Genomic DNA, 11,385 nt, shown 5'->3' on the forward strand with positions numbered 1-11,385 from the left:
GTTTTGCTCTATTTTATTTTATGCTGGGTGTATGAAGACTTAAGGCTAAGCTCCAGAGCAAAATTGCTCCACGTGCAGGTGTGCCAGAAACCCAGGGGCTGTGTTTAAAGCAGTATCCATTTAAATCGTGGTCAGTTGTGAGCATCGAGCCTTGCTGTGGCTGCAGAGCTGGGGGTTAAGACACTCTTTTAGAGCGGTCCACTGTCACAGAAGAGAAATATGCACCTTTGCAGCATCAAATGGCCTTGGTGCTGTTTTCGGTCTCACCCCTGTGTTTCACTGCATCTGTGAAAGCCACCACCACCAGCTGTACGTGGGCAGGTCAGAGCAGTTACTGACAACCCCTGTCATCATCTCTTCCCTCGTTTAGTTCTTCTAAGGGTTAAGCCTTACTTTTGGGAGCAGTCTTTTTGGATATTCCTTTTGCACTGTACTGTTAACAGTGCTCAGGAGTGTTTGGCAGTCTCCATCACTTCAGTTTCCACGTTCTCTCAGCCAGCTATGACTCCTCCTATTGGATAAACATGTCTGGTTTTGTTAAATATTCAGTTTCAATGAATATGACTCTGAAAGAAGCAAATCATTTTACCAGGATGAAGCAAATCCACAAGTGGGGCAGTGAACTAAGCCAGGAAAAATGTTCATGGGGAAGTCATCTGAGCAGGGCTATGCCCATGGGGCATTAGCAGCGGGTTTATTAGCATTCCTCTAATCAAGCGCAGGAGGAGCTCGTGGAGAGGAGAGATCTACCAGGCTGCGTTGTGTTTGGTGGTGTTTGTGCAGAGGATGAAAACGAATGGTTTGTCCCTGGGTTGGCTTGGTTAGCTCTGCCCAAGGTCTAGGACAGGGAGGAGCTTCTGCTAAAGCATCTTCCCAACACAGCTCTGCTCTGTTGATTTTTTTTTTTTTTTTTTTTTTTTTTTTCCCCCTCTAGATTTAGTAGGTCTTCCTTCTGAATCGAGCACAGCCGTGGAGTCAAAACCCCAGCCCCAAGATGGATGGGTGCATGAAAAAATCTGTGTGCATTTAGGGTGCGGTGCTCTTGAAATGAGGGCAGTTTTGCAGTCAAGCGGGTTTCACCAATGGCTGGTAACTTCAGCTGTGATATTTTAGGAACTGTGCAAGCCAAGAAGGCTTTCAGAGCTGGCCTTGATGAGACTCTTCTGAGGATGATGACAGGTAGGGGGGAAAAAAAAAGAAAACTTTGATTTGACACCTTCTGTTAAAGTTAGAGAGAAGCAGTCCCTGAAAAGGCCATCTTCTGCCTGCTCAAAAAGCAGGATCCCTTGTGAAAACTGAAAATACTTTGCTCATGAATGATCAGCAGTCTAGTGAGCTCATCTGACCTTTACTTTAACATGGCTTATCCAAAGCTTTTTCTGCTTATCCAAACCTTGGCTCCAGACCACACTGTGAACCTGAGCTATTTGGGGCAAATCCTGGTGACCTCTCTTCCAGCTTGCTCTCATCAGGAGGATGAAGAGAGGATTACTAGCCCACGCACAGGGTGACCCAAGCCAGCAAATAAAACAGTCCTCTCCATCTTGGAGATGGTTTCTAAGGTCATGGTGTGCTTGAGGATCGTTCTGTGCCCAGTCTTGGAGACCGGTTCTCCAGGAGACAGATGGCCTGCGGGCTGCTTCAGTCTCGAGAAACACAGGGTCAGCTGCAGTGCTTAAAATAGTTCTCTCTCTATTTTTTTTTTCCCCTTAAACAATTTTGCTCTAGATTTGCCCAGTAACTACAGAAGCATTTTCATTCATGTTATTTTCACAACTGGGAAACTGAGGTCAAGGTGGCCAGAAGCCCCAGTCAGGCAGAGGAAATGGGACTGGAGCCGACGGCTGAAATTAGGACAAGGTTTAGCGATGTTGCTGCCGTTGGAAGTTTGCCCTGGTTGAAGCGAGGTGCCTGCAGACAGACACCAACCCTCAGGTGTCTCAGCCCTCTCTCAGCTCCAGGTCCCCTCTCAGAGCTGGCTGTCTGGTTGTCAGCTTTGTCCCGCTTTCCTGCTGGTTGCTGCCGGGAATTTGGAAGCATTTTAAATCGGATTAGACTCTGCTAGCTCTGCGGGAAAAGTCTAAAGAGGCTGCAGTGCCAAATCAGGGGCTCATTATGGAGTTTTTGTTGAACATCAGTGTGCTCGTTCTTCATTCTTTCTGTGGTAAAATCACCTTCATTGCTTTGCTGTGTAATTTATAAAAGAAACTCCTTCGGGTGCCACCTAATCAGTGTACTTCCAGTCAGAAAACTTGTCTTTGACCCCTTAGCTGAGGTGCACCGGTGTCTCCAGGCAGCACAGCAGGTCTGGTGTCTGCACTGGGACATATGGGATGAGCTCCTCAGGTGGATATTCCACCATGGCCTCCAAAAAAGGGTGGCACACTGGACAGGTAACACAAACACACCTGATGGTTTGGCTATTTGTGCAAAAATAGAAAAATTACAAAGAAACGATAGAAATCTACAATAGAAAAAAAAAAAGGGTACTAACATGTTTAGCTTTGGACAATGCTTTTTCAGCAGTGACAGACTAAAGGCAGAGGTGAGGGAAGGTTTGCGGGGAGGTGGGAGTCTTCACTGAGGCCAGCTAAGAAAACTGGGAAAAGAAACAGGCACGTAAGTCCTTCTGCTGATGAGGAAAACTTCAATATTAAGAGTTTTCATCTCTTTTTTTATTTCTCTAAGGTTATATACCCAGAAACCCATCCAAAGGAACTCTTTTTGACCACATGCAGAAGATCACAGAAGGTGCTGGTCCAAGTCTGAAACAGTGACCTGAGAGAAGATATTCCTTGGAAATTGCACTTTATTTTCCCTGATCTGAGCAGCAGGACTTTAATGCAAGTTTTTCCTTTTCCCTATAAGTGTTATTGAAGTGTTGGGCTTCCTGTGGGATCTTCCTCAGATCTCTTTATTTAAATCCAGTCGTGGTCAGGGAAGGCTCATTCAAGTGTGGTTTTGGTGGAGGTTTGGCTGCAGTGGGTCATGATGCATCTTATCCTGGAATATTGGCTGCAAGTCACATCAAAGACCTGCTGTTGCCCACCATCCTGCGGTATCTTCACATGAAATGGGAGCAGCCCTGCCTCTCGCACCTACAGGGTACAATGAAAAAACCTCCAGAGGTGTTAGCTACATGTTTGATTTGCTAATCCTCAACTCTGGGCTGTGATAAAAACCTGGAGAAATAGGGCTGGGAAGGAGGCGGAGGTACAGAAGCTGCAGCCCTTAACAGGTCATGCTCAGGGCTTCAAGACAGGACAAAATGAAAACAGCTCTCGGCCACACTGGCTCTGGTGAGTTGAGGCAGTTCTCAGACAGAGCGATTTGATTTGTAGTATTTTTTTACCATAAAATATAGTTCAAATATGCTGACTTGAACTCGAATTGCATATCTCAGTGGAGTCAAAAATTCTACAGTTAGCTGAAGGTAACCACCTTGATTAGCAGAGACTCACAGGACGTGCTGTGCGATTATTGCTCAGCTTCTTAATTGCTTTTAAAAATAGTATACACAAAGCAATGTGTTAACCCATGAAAAGTCAAATGATCTCACTGATGGCAAGGGAACAGCACACACACAATTACAAAAAAAAAAAGCCACAGAGGGACATTTATGGCAGCAATGACGAGTTTTCCCTTACCCATCTCTGTGACGGGTCTGGCAGGGCGGCAGGAGCTGTGCTAGCCATCCATTTGCTGCTCAGCATCCGTGAAACACTTTTTGCTGGACCAGTTCCCTAGCAATACCTTCAATTCTGCAGCCAAGCTGTTCTCTCAAGATAGCTGAAGCATATCATTTTATATGTGTGATGATGCAGTATAGCTCTGTTACATCGGTAGAGCTAGCCCAGGAATGAAAGCAGTCTACAAAACTACATCCCAGGAAGGAAAAGTAATCCCTGCCCCAGCATGGATGTGCCACTTAGCATCTCCTGCCCTGAATAGCAGGGATGCAACGTCTTGTTTCTGAAAGCTGGGGATCTTTTGAATGAAAACAATTTTGAATTAAAAATAATAATAAGCAGCAGCAGAAGGAAAAATCTGCATATTGTCAAACTCTCATTCTATAGTAATTATCTCACTACAAGAAAGGGGATGAGCTGATCTACAGTGTGATGGCATCAGTGGAAATGCTCCTGTGTACTCAGTGACCAGATTCAGATAAAGCTTCAGACTTCCAGCTTATTGTAACACTTGAATCAGCTTGGGAATGAGCCTACTTGTGCATAGCTTATTGTCAGAGTGTCTGCAAAATTTCTTGCTGGGCTGGAGAACAGTTAGGCCATTTCACAGCGCTGCTATCAAGGAAGGAGGTGTCCATCACACGTGTGTGGGCATCCTGCTTCCTAGGAGCGTTCCTCAACGCATCCCTGCTAAATCCAAGTACGTATTAATGGTATTTAAATAATATATTTGAGTTGACTTGGTTCTTCCAACAGAAATGCAGCCAGGAGGCTGCCAATTTGGTCGCCATCACACGTGATACTTTTCAGACCTTGCTATCCCTAAGATGCACATTAGGCTGCTGCTACTTGAATTGTGCGAGCACCTCCGTACTGCTCGTTACTTGCAGCAGTGCCCTTGATGACCCAATGGCATTTTGACTTGTAGCGCAGATTTTACTTTCCTTTTCAGGGGAGCCTCACCCAGAACATCTCCAGAGTGAGAGAACAGCAAAAAAATATTCTCTATTACCTTGATGCAGCACTTGACAACAAATATTGATCACAGGCATGAAACTAGCCCTCTTAGTTTGGTATTTGAACTAGAAGATAAGGCATAAATATTTAAAATTACAGTCTTTTTCTTCACTTGTCAGAGTACAAAAACCTCTTGGCAAGCAGCAACCACATAAACTTCCTTTACAGACAGAGATTATTAGTGTCTCTCTTTCATGTATCTCTGTTTGCCTTATTTGATTTATTCATCTGTCTGGTTTGGAAACCCCACTTTTGCACATCCATGATAATGACAGCAATGACAATGATTGACAGGAGTTCTGAAAATTAAGAACCAAAGCCACTACAATGTCATCTGCAGTCCCATTCTGTTAGTATTTAAGTGTCCTTAAATTGCACTTAATTTACACATTCACAATTTGTTCCTTCGATGGAGCAAGATATCAAACAGCAATAGAGAATGGCCTGATTAGGATCATCAGCAATCACTTCGGTTCATTAAATTACTTCACAGCTGCCTGATGTTCTCCAAACAGGAGCAGTATTAGAGGAGCTTTCATACTCAAGTCAAGGAAAAAGAAATCAGTCCTTCTGGAGGAACATATGTAAGTGCAAGGAATATATGTACAAATATAGGTACCCACTGATATACCCAACAGGCTAAAGAACTGGAGTATCTGTGTTACCTTTTCAAACTGATGAAAATTAAATTGAGGAAATAAATTCTGATTATAGCAAAATAGGCAGATATTTTACAAGGGGTTATATATTTGGTCCTGCGAACATAATATTGTTTTTTAGAAACAAGGTTACACAACAGTTACAGAACCTTTCATGTGAGGATTTGGAAACCCTTTAGCCAAGCACCTCACTTCCAGCTGAGACCTTCTCAAACACCTTCTCTTCCCCCTTTCTCTGTTTTCCCTAGAATTATGGAGGGCATTAGCAGCTGTGTTGATCTGTAGCGCTGCATCTCTTCCCTCTCCTCAGCTCCTCTCTTGTTACCCCTGGTCACTCTGGTCTCTTCAGAATCACTAAAACATTTTTTCCCCTTTTCTTTTTCCTCTATATACTAGAATAATGGAGCCATCACTTATTCATGCTCCTGTCACCCAACTCATCTTCAAATTCCTGCTGAAAAAAATCCTTTTTCTCCTTTTTTCTTCCAATTGGCAACAGTGCTTGGTCACTCCTCAACTGTTCCTCAGCTGCTGCCAGTGCTTGGCCTGGCAGCTGGCTCCCACACAGGGTATCAAACTTCCTGTGTTTTGCTTACAATAATAGGAAAGTTAACACCCGTTCTGAAGACCATTAATGTGAAAAGACCTTTTGAGGTTTCCTCAAAGAAAATGCCAGAGAATGTTTTATTGGCAAACAGCTGTTAGTAACCAGAGTCCTCACCCCATTCCAATTTAACTATTAAAATTACCTTTTTAACTCACATCTCTTGACTTCTGATTACAAAATAGAAACATTTCTCTTTATATGCTTTAAAAATATTTTTTTCCTTTGTATCGCAGGTGTCAGTCCATCATGACGTGTGGAGTTTGCTGTAGCTGCTGGCCAGGTGAGACAGAGACACCGCTGAGGTCTGGGAACAGTCCTTGGGGTGGGAGGTCTCAAGGTGACAAAAGAGGGGACCAGCTCAGGAGCCTTGAAACTGCTGTTAGACACTGTGAAACTCTTGGGGAAATCCTTTCGCATACATTGACTTGCATATAACATCACTGTATGCATCTTTGTATTATGTTACTTGAAAAAATCAGGGTTAAAATCTGTTAACTGTGGCATCTACCCAAATTTAAGATGCTGAATAATTCGCCCATCAATTCATGTCTCTCTGGGGTGAGGTCTTTTTGGTCCGTCTATTTCTTTTCTGTGGAGTTTGAATTTTATGAGCATGAACAATATGTGGTGAAATCGACTTGACAATAAAATTATATTCATTAAACTTCTGCTTGCCCACAGGTGCGATGTTTGCAGCCCGGGGCTGTCAGGAGGTGGAGGAAGACGGTTTTTTACAGTGAGGGTGGTGAGACACTGGAACTGCCCGGAGAGGTGGTGGATGCCCCATCCCTGGAGACACTCAAGGCTGGACGGGGCTCTGAGCAAGCTGATGTAGCTGCAGATGTTCCTGCTCACGGCCGGGGGTGGCACTGGGCGGCCTGTGAAGGTCCCCGCGCTCCGGCCGCACTCCCCGCGCCCGCCGGCAGGTGGGACCCGGGGCCCGCAGACAGACACAGCCCGGCCCGGGCCGGGGCTCCCGCCTGTCCAACGACGGCTTGAAGGGAACCTTGTTCTTCATTTCCCTGCCAGACCCGACTAGGGAAACTGCCCCAGCATTTAGTGCCTTGCGTGCTCCATCCCCCAGGTCAGGCTGGCTGTAGGTCCCCCTTCTTTAGGTGTGACATTATTTTACTGTCCTCAAAAGTAAGGCTTCCCGCTAAAAACGTCGTGCACTGGCCATTTCTGCTGCATCCTGCAAAAGCAATCGTCTGCTGAACACACATCTCACCTTGTGATGACTGCAGCCATGGTGAGCCTGAGACGAGCCAGGCACAGCCAAGCTTCCATGGGCTCGATGCTGTACAAATGTCCTTTAGACAGGGCTGAGTCTCCAGTAAGAACCTGGGCTGAACTTGGGAGCTATCTCCCCACAGGAGTTGCATTTTTCACACAAAAATCCTAAAATACATTTGTAGGTGTCCACACTTTTTTAGGAGGATGATAATAATGTGCTACATCACAAATCGACCAATTTCTTTCTGTCCTTGAGCGACCTTGCAAGCACTCTCGCAAAAGTTAAATCGGAACAAGACCTACTTCCCAAACCAGGTGCCTGCAGGTTTGTTTTTATTGCATGTCCCTTGCCAGATATCCCTGTGTGCAAATACTGGATCTGCTGGACATTCATTCCCACTTCAGCTCCCTGCCCTGGGACAGAAAGGACGGCATTTCTCTGGGGATGCAATCGGGGAGCGCTGGAGCAGCGCTGTGAACATACACCAGCCTTTCCCCGTGGTGTGAGTACTGGCTTGTGAGCTTTGTCCTGCTCCTTTTCAGAATTTCTGCTTTCTGCACAGACATCAGGCTGGTGTCTGGACCAGGTATGCTCCAGTTTTTCACTTACACAGAATGATTTCCTCTTTATACCAGTGCAATAAAGTAGACTCAGGCAAATAACACTGTTGAATGGCCAAAAAAAAGACCAGTGTGTAAGACAGGTGTAATGGATTGTGCTCAAAGTAAGAACTCTTACACTGCACCGACTGTAATATCTTACCTAAAAAAAATATTTAAAACTTCTTTCTGTTTAGCTATTTTATCCAGATCTACATCAAACTCCTGTAACTGTTCTGTGTGATGTTGGCACTGTTAAGAGTTTACTTGTTATGAAGTCTCTGAAGTTCATGGTCCTCAAGCTACAGGGGCAACCACAAAAAAAATAGTTCCAAGTCTACCCTGTAAACGTGACCACAGTGCCTCAAGGAGAGGGGAGGCTGATGGGAAGAGGCTCTGAACTGAGCATGAGGGTTTTACACCCAGATACATAAATAGCTTATTTTTAAAAGATAGCTAAATATTTCCCCACAGATTTATAAACATTCTTCCATGTCTGGAAACACTGTGTTGTAACATAGCATACCATGGCCACCAGTGGAGTGGAGCATTTTAAAACAAACAAACAGCAAAGAAATGACGATGGGCATGAAAACATGAAAGCAAGTTTTCTGGAAGATTTGTTGTTGCTGCCCTTTCAAAATGAAACAGTCTGTAGATTAGTAAGAAGGTTCAAAATATTGACAGTCTAACCTCCCCGGCTTTTGTTTCCAAGCTCTTCCACCTTCAGCTGCAGTGAAATTTTGTGATATTAAGTGTAATTTCTCTCTTTACAAAATCCCATCTGGTTAATTCTGTTCTAATAAAAAAGAAACTCAAATTTAATGAAAGTTGGCCATGGTTAGAGAGTGTCATAATCTACTCATCACAAACACTGACTTAGGATAAATGTAGAGGGCTTTTTCCCTCCAGGTTCCTGGTTTTAATATCTAATGAGGATCTGAAAGTCAGTAAAATGAGAATAGTCTTGATAGTCAAACATAGCTGATGCTCTGGTAAACAAGAGCCGCCCCCTAATCCATGTAAAATTCTCATTAATGTTAATTAACTTGAAATGAAAGAGTAGGCTGTAAAACTTTATCAGAAATGTGATACAGCATCCTCACTGATCTCTCAGTGATACCTGAGTGAAGACTGATGCTAAAGCAAATTTACATTTACATTTACCAGCTGCATTTCTTCACTGTAATTAGGGGTGTGGGGCTCCTGCAGTCCTGTGCTCTGCCGGAGGCAGCAAGCCTGGGTTACTGTCATCGCAGGCAACTACAGGACAGATGTTTAATCCAGAAGGACCCAGCATCTGCATTGCTATCTACGGCTTGCTGTGCACCACCCGACCCTTCCTTTGCAGAGGTTACCGTTTCTTTCAGACTTTTAAGGCGTCAGTTACCAGTTATGCTAATTGTCTTTTCCTTCCTACACCAAATTTTCCAATTTTAATGTCAAGTGTTAAGCAAAAACAGAAACACATGGCTGTTCCTGTTAGGTTCCTCCACTACAAAGTGTGCTTTTCTGACTTCTGACGTAACTCAACCTGACACCACCTTTTCCACTGGAAAAATCAGTACTTTTTCCTTTACACCACCTGTCATCACAAACACCCATGGTCACTGCATTCCTTCACGCATGCGCTCACCTTTCGAGCAGTCTCCTTTTTCTCTGGCAAGGCTTGCTTTCCTTATGGCCAGACAGGGATACTTTCTGTCTTCTTCTGGCTTGAAACTGCTCACTCAGGCTCGGATGAGTTCCCTGGTTTCTGCCTCTTGAGTTAGTGCTGGATATGGGCTACAGGGCTCCTGTCTTTTCATCTCCTGCAGCCCGAGCATGTTTCAGAACCTCTCTTCTGCAGTTCCCTGTATCCCTCTGATGCCAAAATGCATCATGGTGGAGTTTTCACTCCAACTGTTTTCCTTTGTCTTCTAACGCATAAATCATCTGCCACTCTTCTCCCTATTAATGAGGTGCCACTATATAAATAGAAATTACTGCTTATGTTGAAGGAAAACACAATTTAATAAGCTAGGAAGGCCAGTACATCTCTAGTAGTGACAAAGCTACAGCAGAAATCTATTGGATTTATCATTTTGATAAGGACATGTGATGAAATAGGCTTTTGGACTCAAGATTCAAGTATTTTACCCCCCTCTAAGCTCTAATGCAGGAGAGTGGTCAGTGAGTTACTGCTGCCGAAGGCACCAAGGGGGTGGTACAGGTGACACTGCTGCTATGATCTCTAAAATGAAAGGTTTGTTCTCCTTGCTCTTTCAGCATCTTCTAGAAGGCAATTTTCACCCCTGAAGCCGAGTGAAAATGAGACAACCCAAAACCAGAAAAGCACTTGACTCTTGCCTGTGGTCTGTGAGAAGCTGCTTGGGGCTGGAGAGCTTTGTGTCCAACAGCGAGTGAATTTTAGATGGTTTAGACCTTACCCTGGAACTTCTAAGGCAAACTACCATCAGACACGCGGCAAGAGATCCTTTGATCTGTGTTACGTCTTCCAGGGCAAAAGTCACTCTGGATATACAGTCTTACGATTTCCCAAATATTGGTGGAAGTCCAGTCTATGACTCCCTTCCTAGTGCTTCCAAATGTAACATGGTTGGAAGGGTGGCTTGAGGCTGATCTCTCTAGGGCATGCTAATATGGAATACGTAATTTATGCCAATCTGTTATTAACAAATCTTTTCTTCCTGCAGGTTATTTACACTCTGTGAATTTCACCTACTAAAAACAACTCTGGTGGATCTTCCTAGGGTTAAACCCGACTGTCCAGATAATTCCAGCTCGTGAAACAGTTCTACTGTATTTTAGCAGGTAAGAAGGTGAATTTTAGTGGAAAGAAAATAATTCAATTCCAATTCAAGCTTTTTTTGAAATACAAATTTTAATTTTGTAATGCATTTTCCTACATCATCAAGACTTAACTCTTAAATAAGCGTTCCAAGGTGCACATTTTTATTTCATCTTTTAAGTGATGAGATGGAGAACCAGACAAAACTGTTTTATTTCTTATAGCAATCATAGCATATAAATGTATAGTCCATTTGCTGTAGCATCTCTATGAAGGAAAGGTGCTGAACAGGAAATTACCCTCAGGCCCCAAATTATATCTTGCTGGAACCTGATTCGCATTTTTCTGAAAGCTCCTAAAATGCGTGGGAGACAGTAATGATCCATACTGAGATAATACAAATAATTTTCTTAGTCTTCACAGACTGAAATTAATTAGTCCTGAACACGGTTTTAAATATGTGACATTAAAGAAGCACATCGTTACCCTACAGGAATAAGCTACCCTACATTTTAATGTTGCATCATTGTCTTGTTTTGTATTCCTGGCCCCGTAATATTGACTCTGGAACAGGAGGCAAGATGTTTTAATTACTCATAAATAATTATGTAAATGTACATAGTAATGCTTGATGAAATTAATCATCCATTAGCACTCTGAGAAAAAAAAAAAAAGAAATGGAAATCAGATGAGAGATTGCTGCTGAAAGCTGAGTTGAAATTCTGTTTCATTTCACAATCAGCGTTCATGAAATATGCTCGATGAATATTGATTTACCCAGCTGAATAA

Source organism: Nyctibius grandis, chromosome 4 (assembly GCF_013368605.1).
Source record: "Nyctibius grandis isolate bNycGra1 chromosome 4, bNycGra1.pri, whole genome shotgun sequence".
In the NCBI taxonomy this organism is placed as follows: Eukaryota; Metazoa; Chordata; class Aves; order Nyctibiiformes; family Nyctibiidae; genus Nyctibius; species Nyctibius grandis.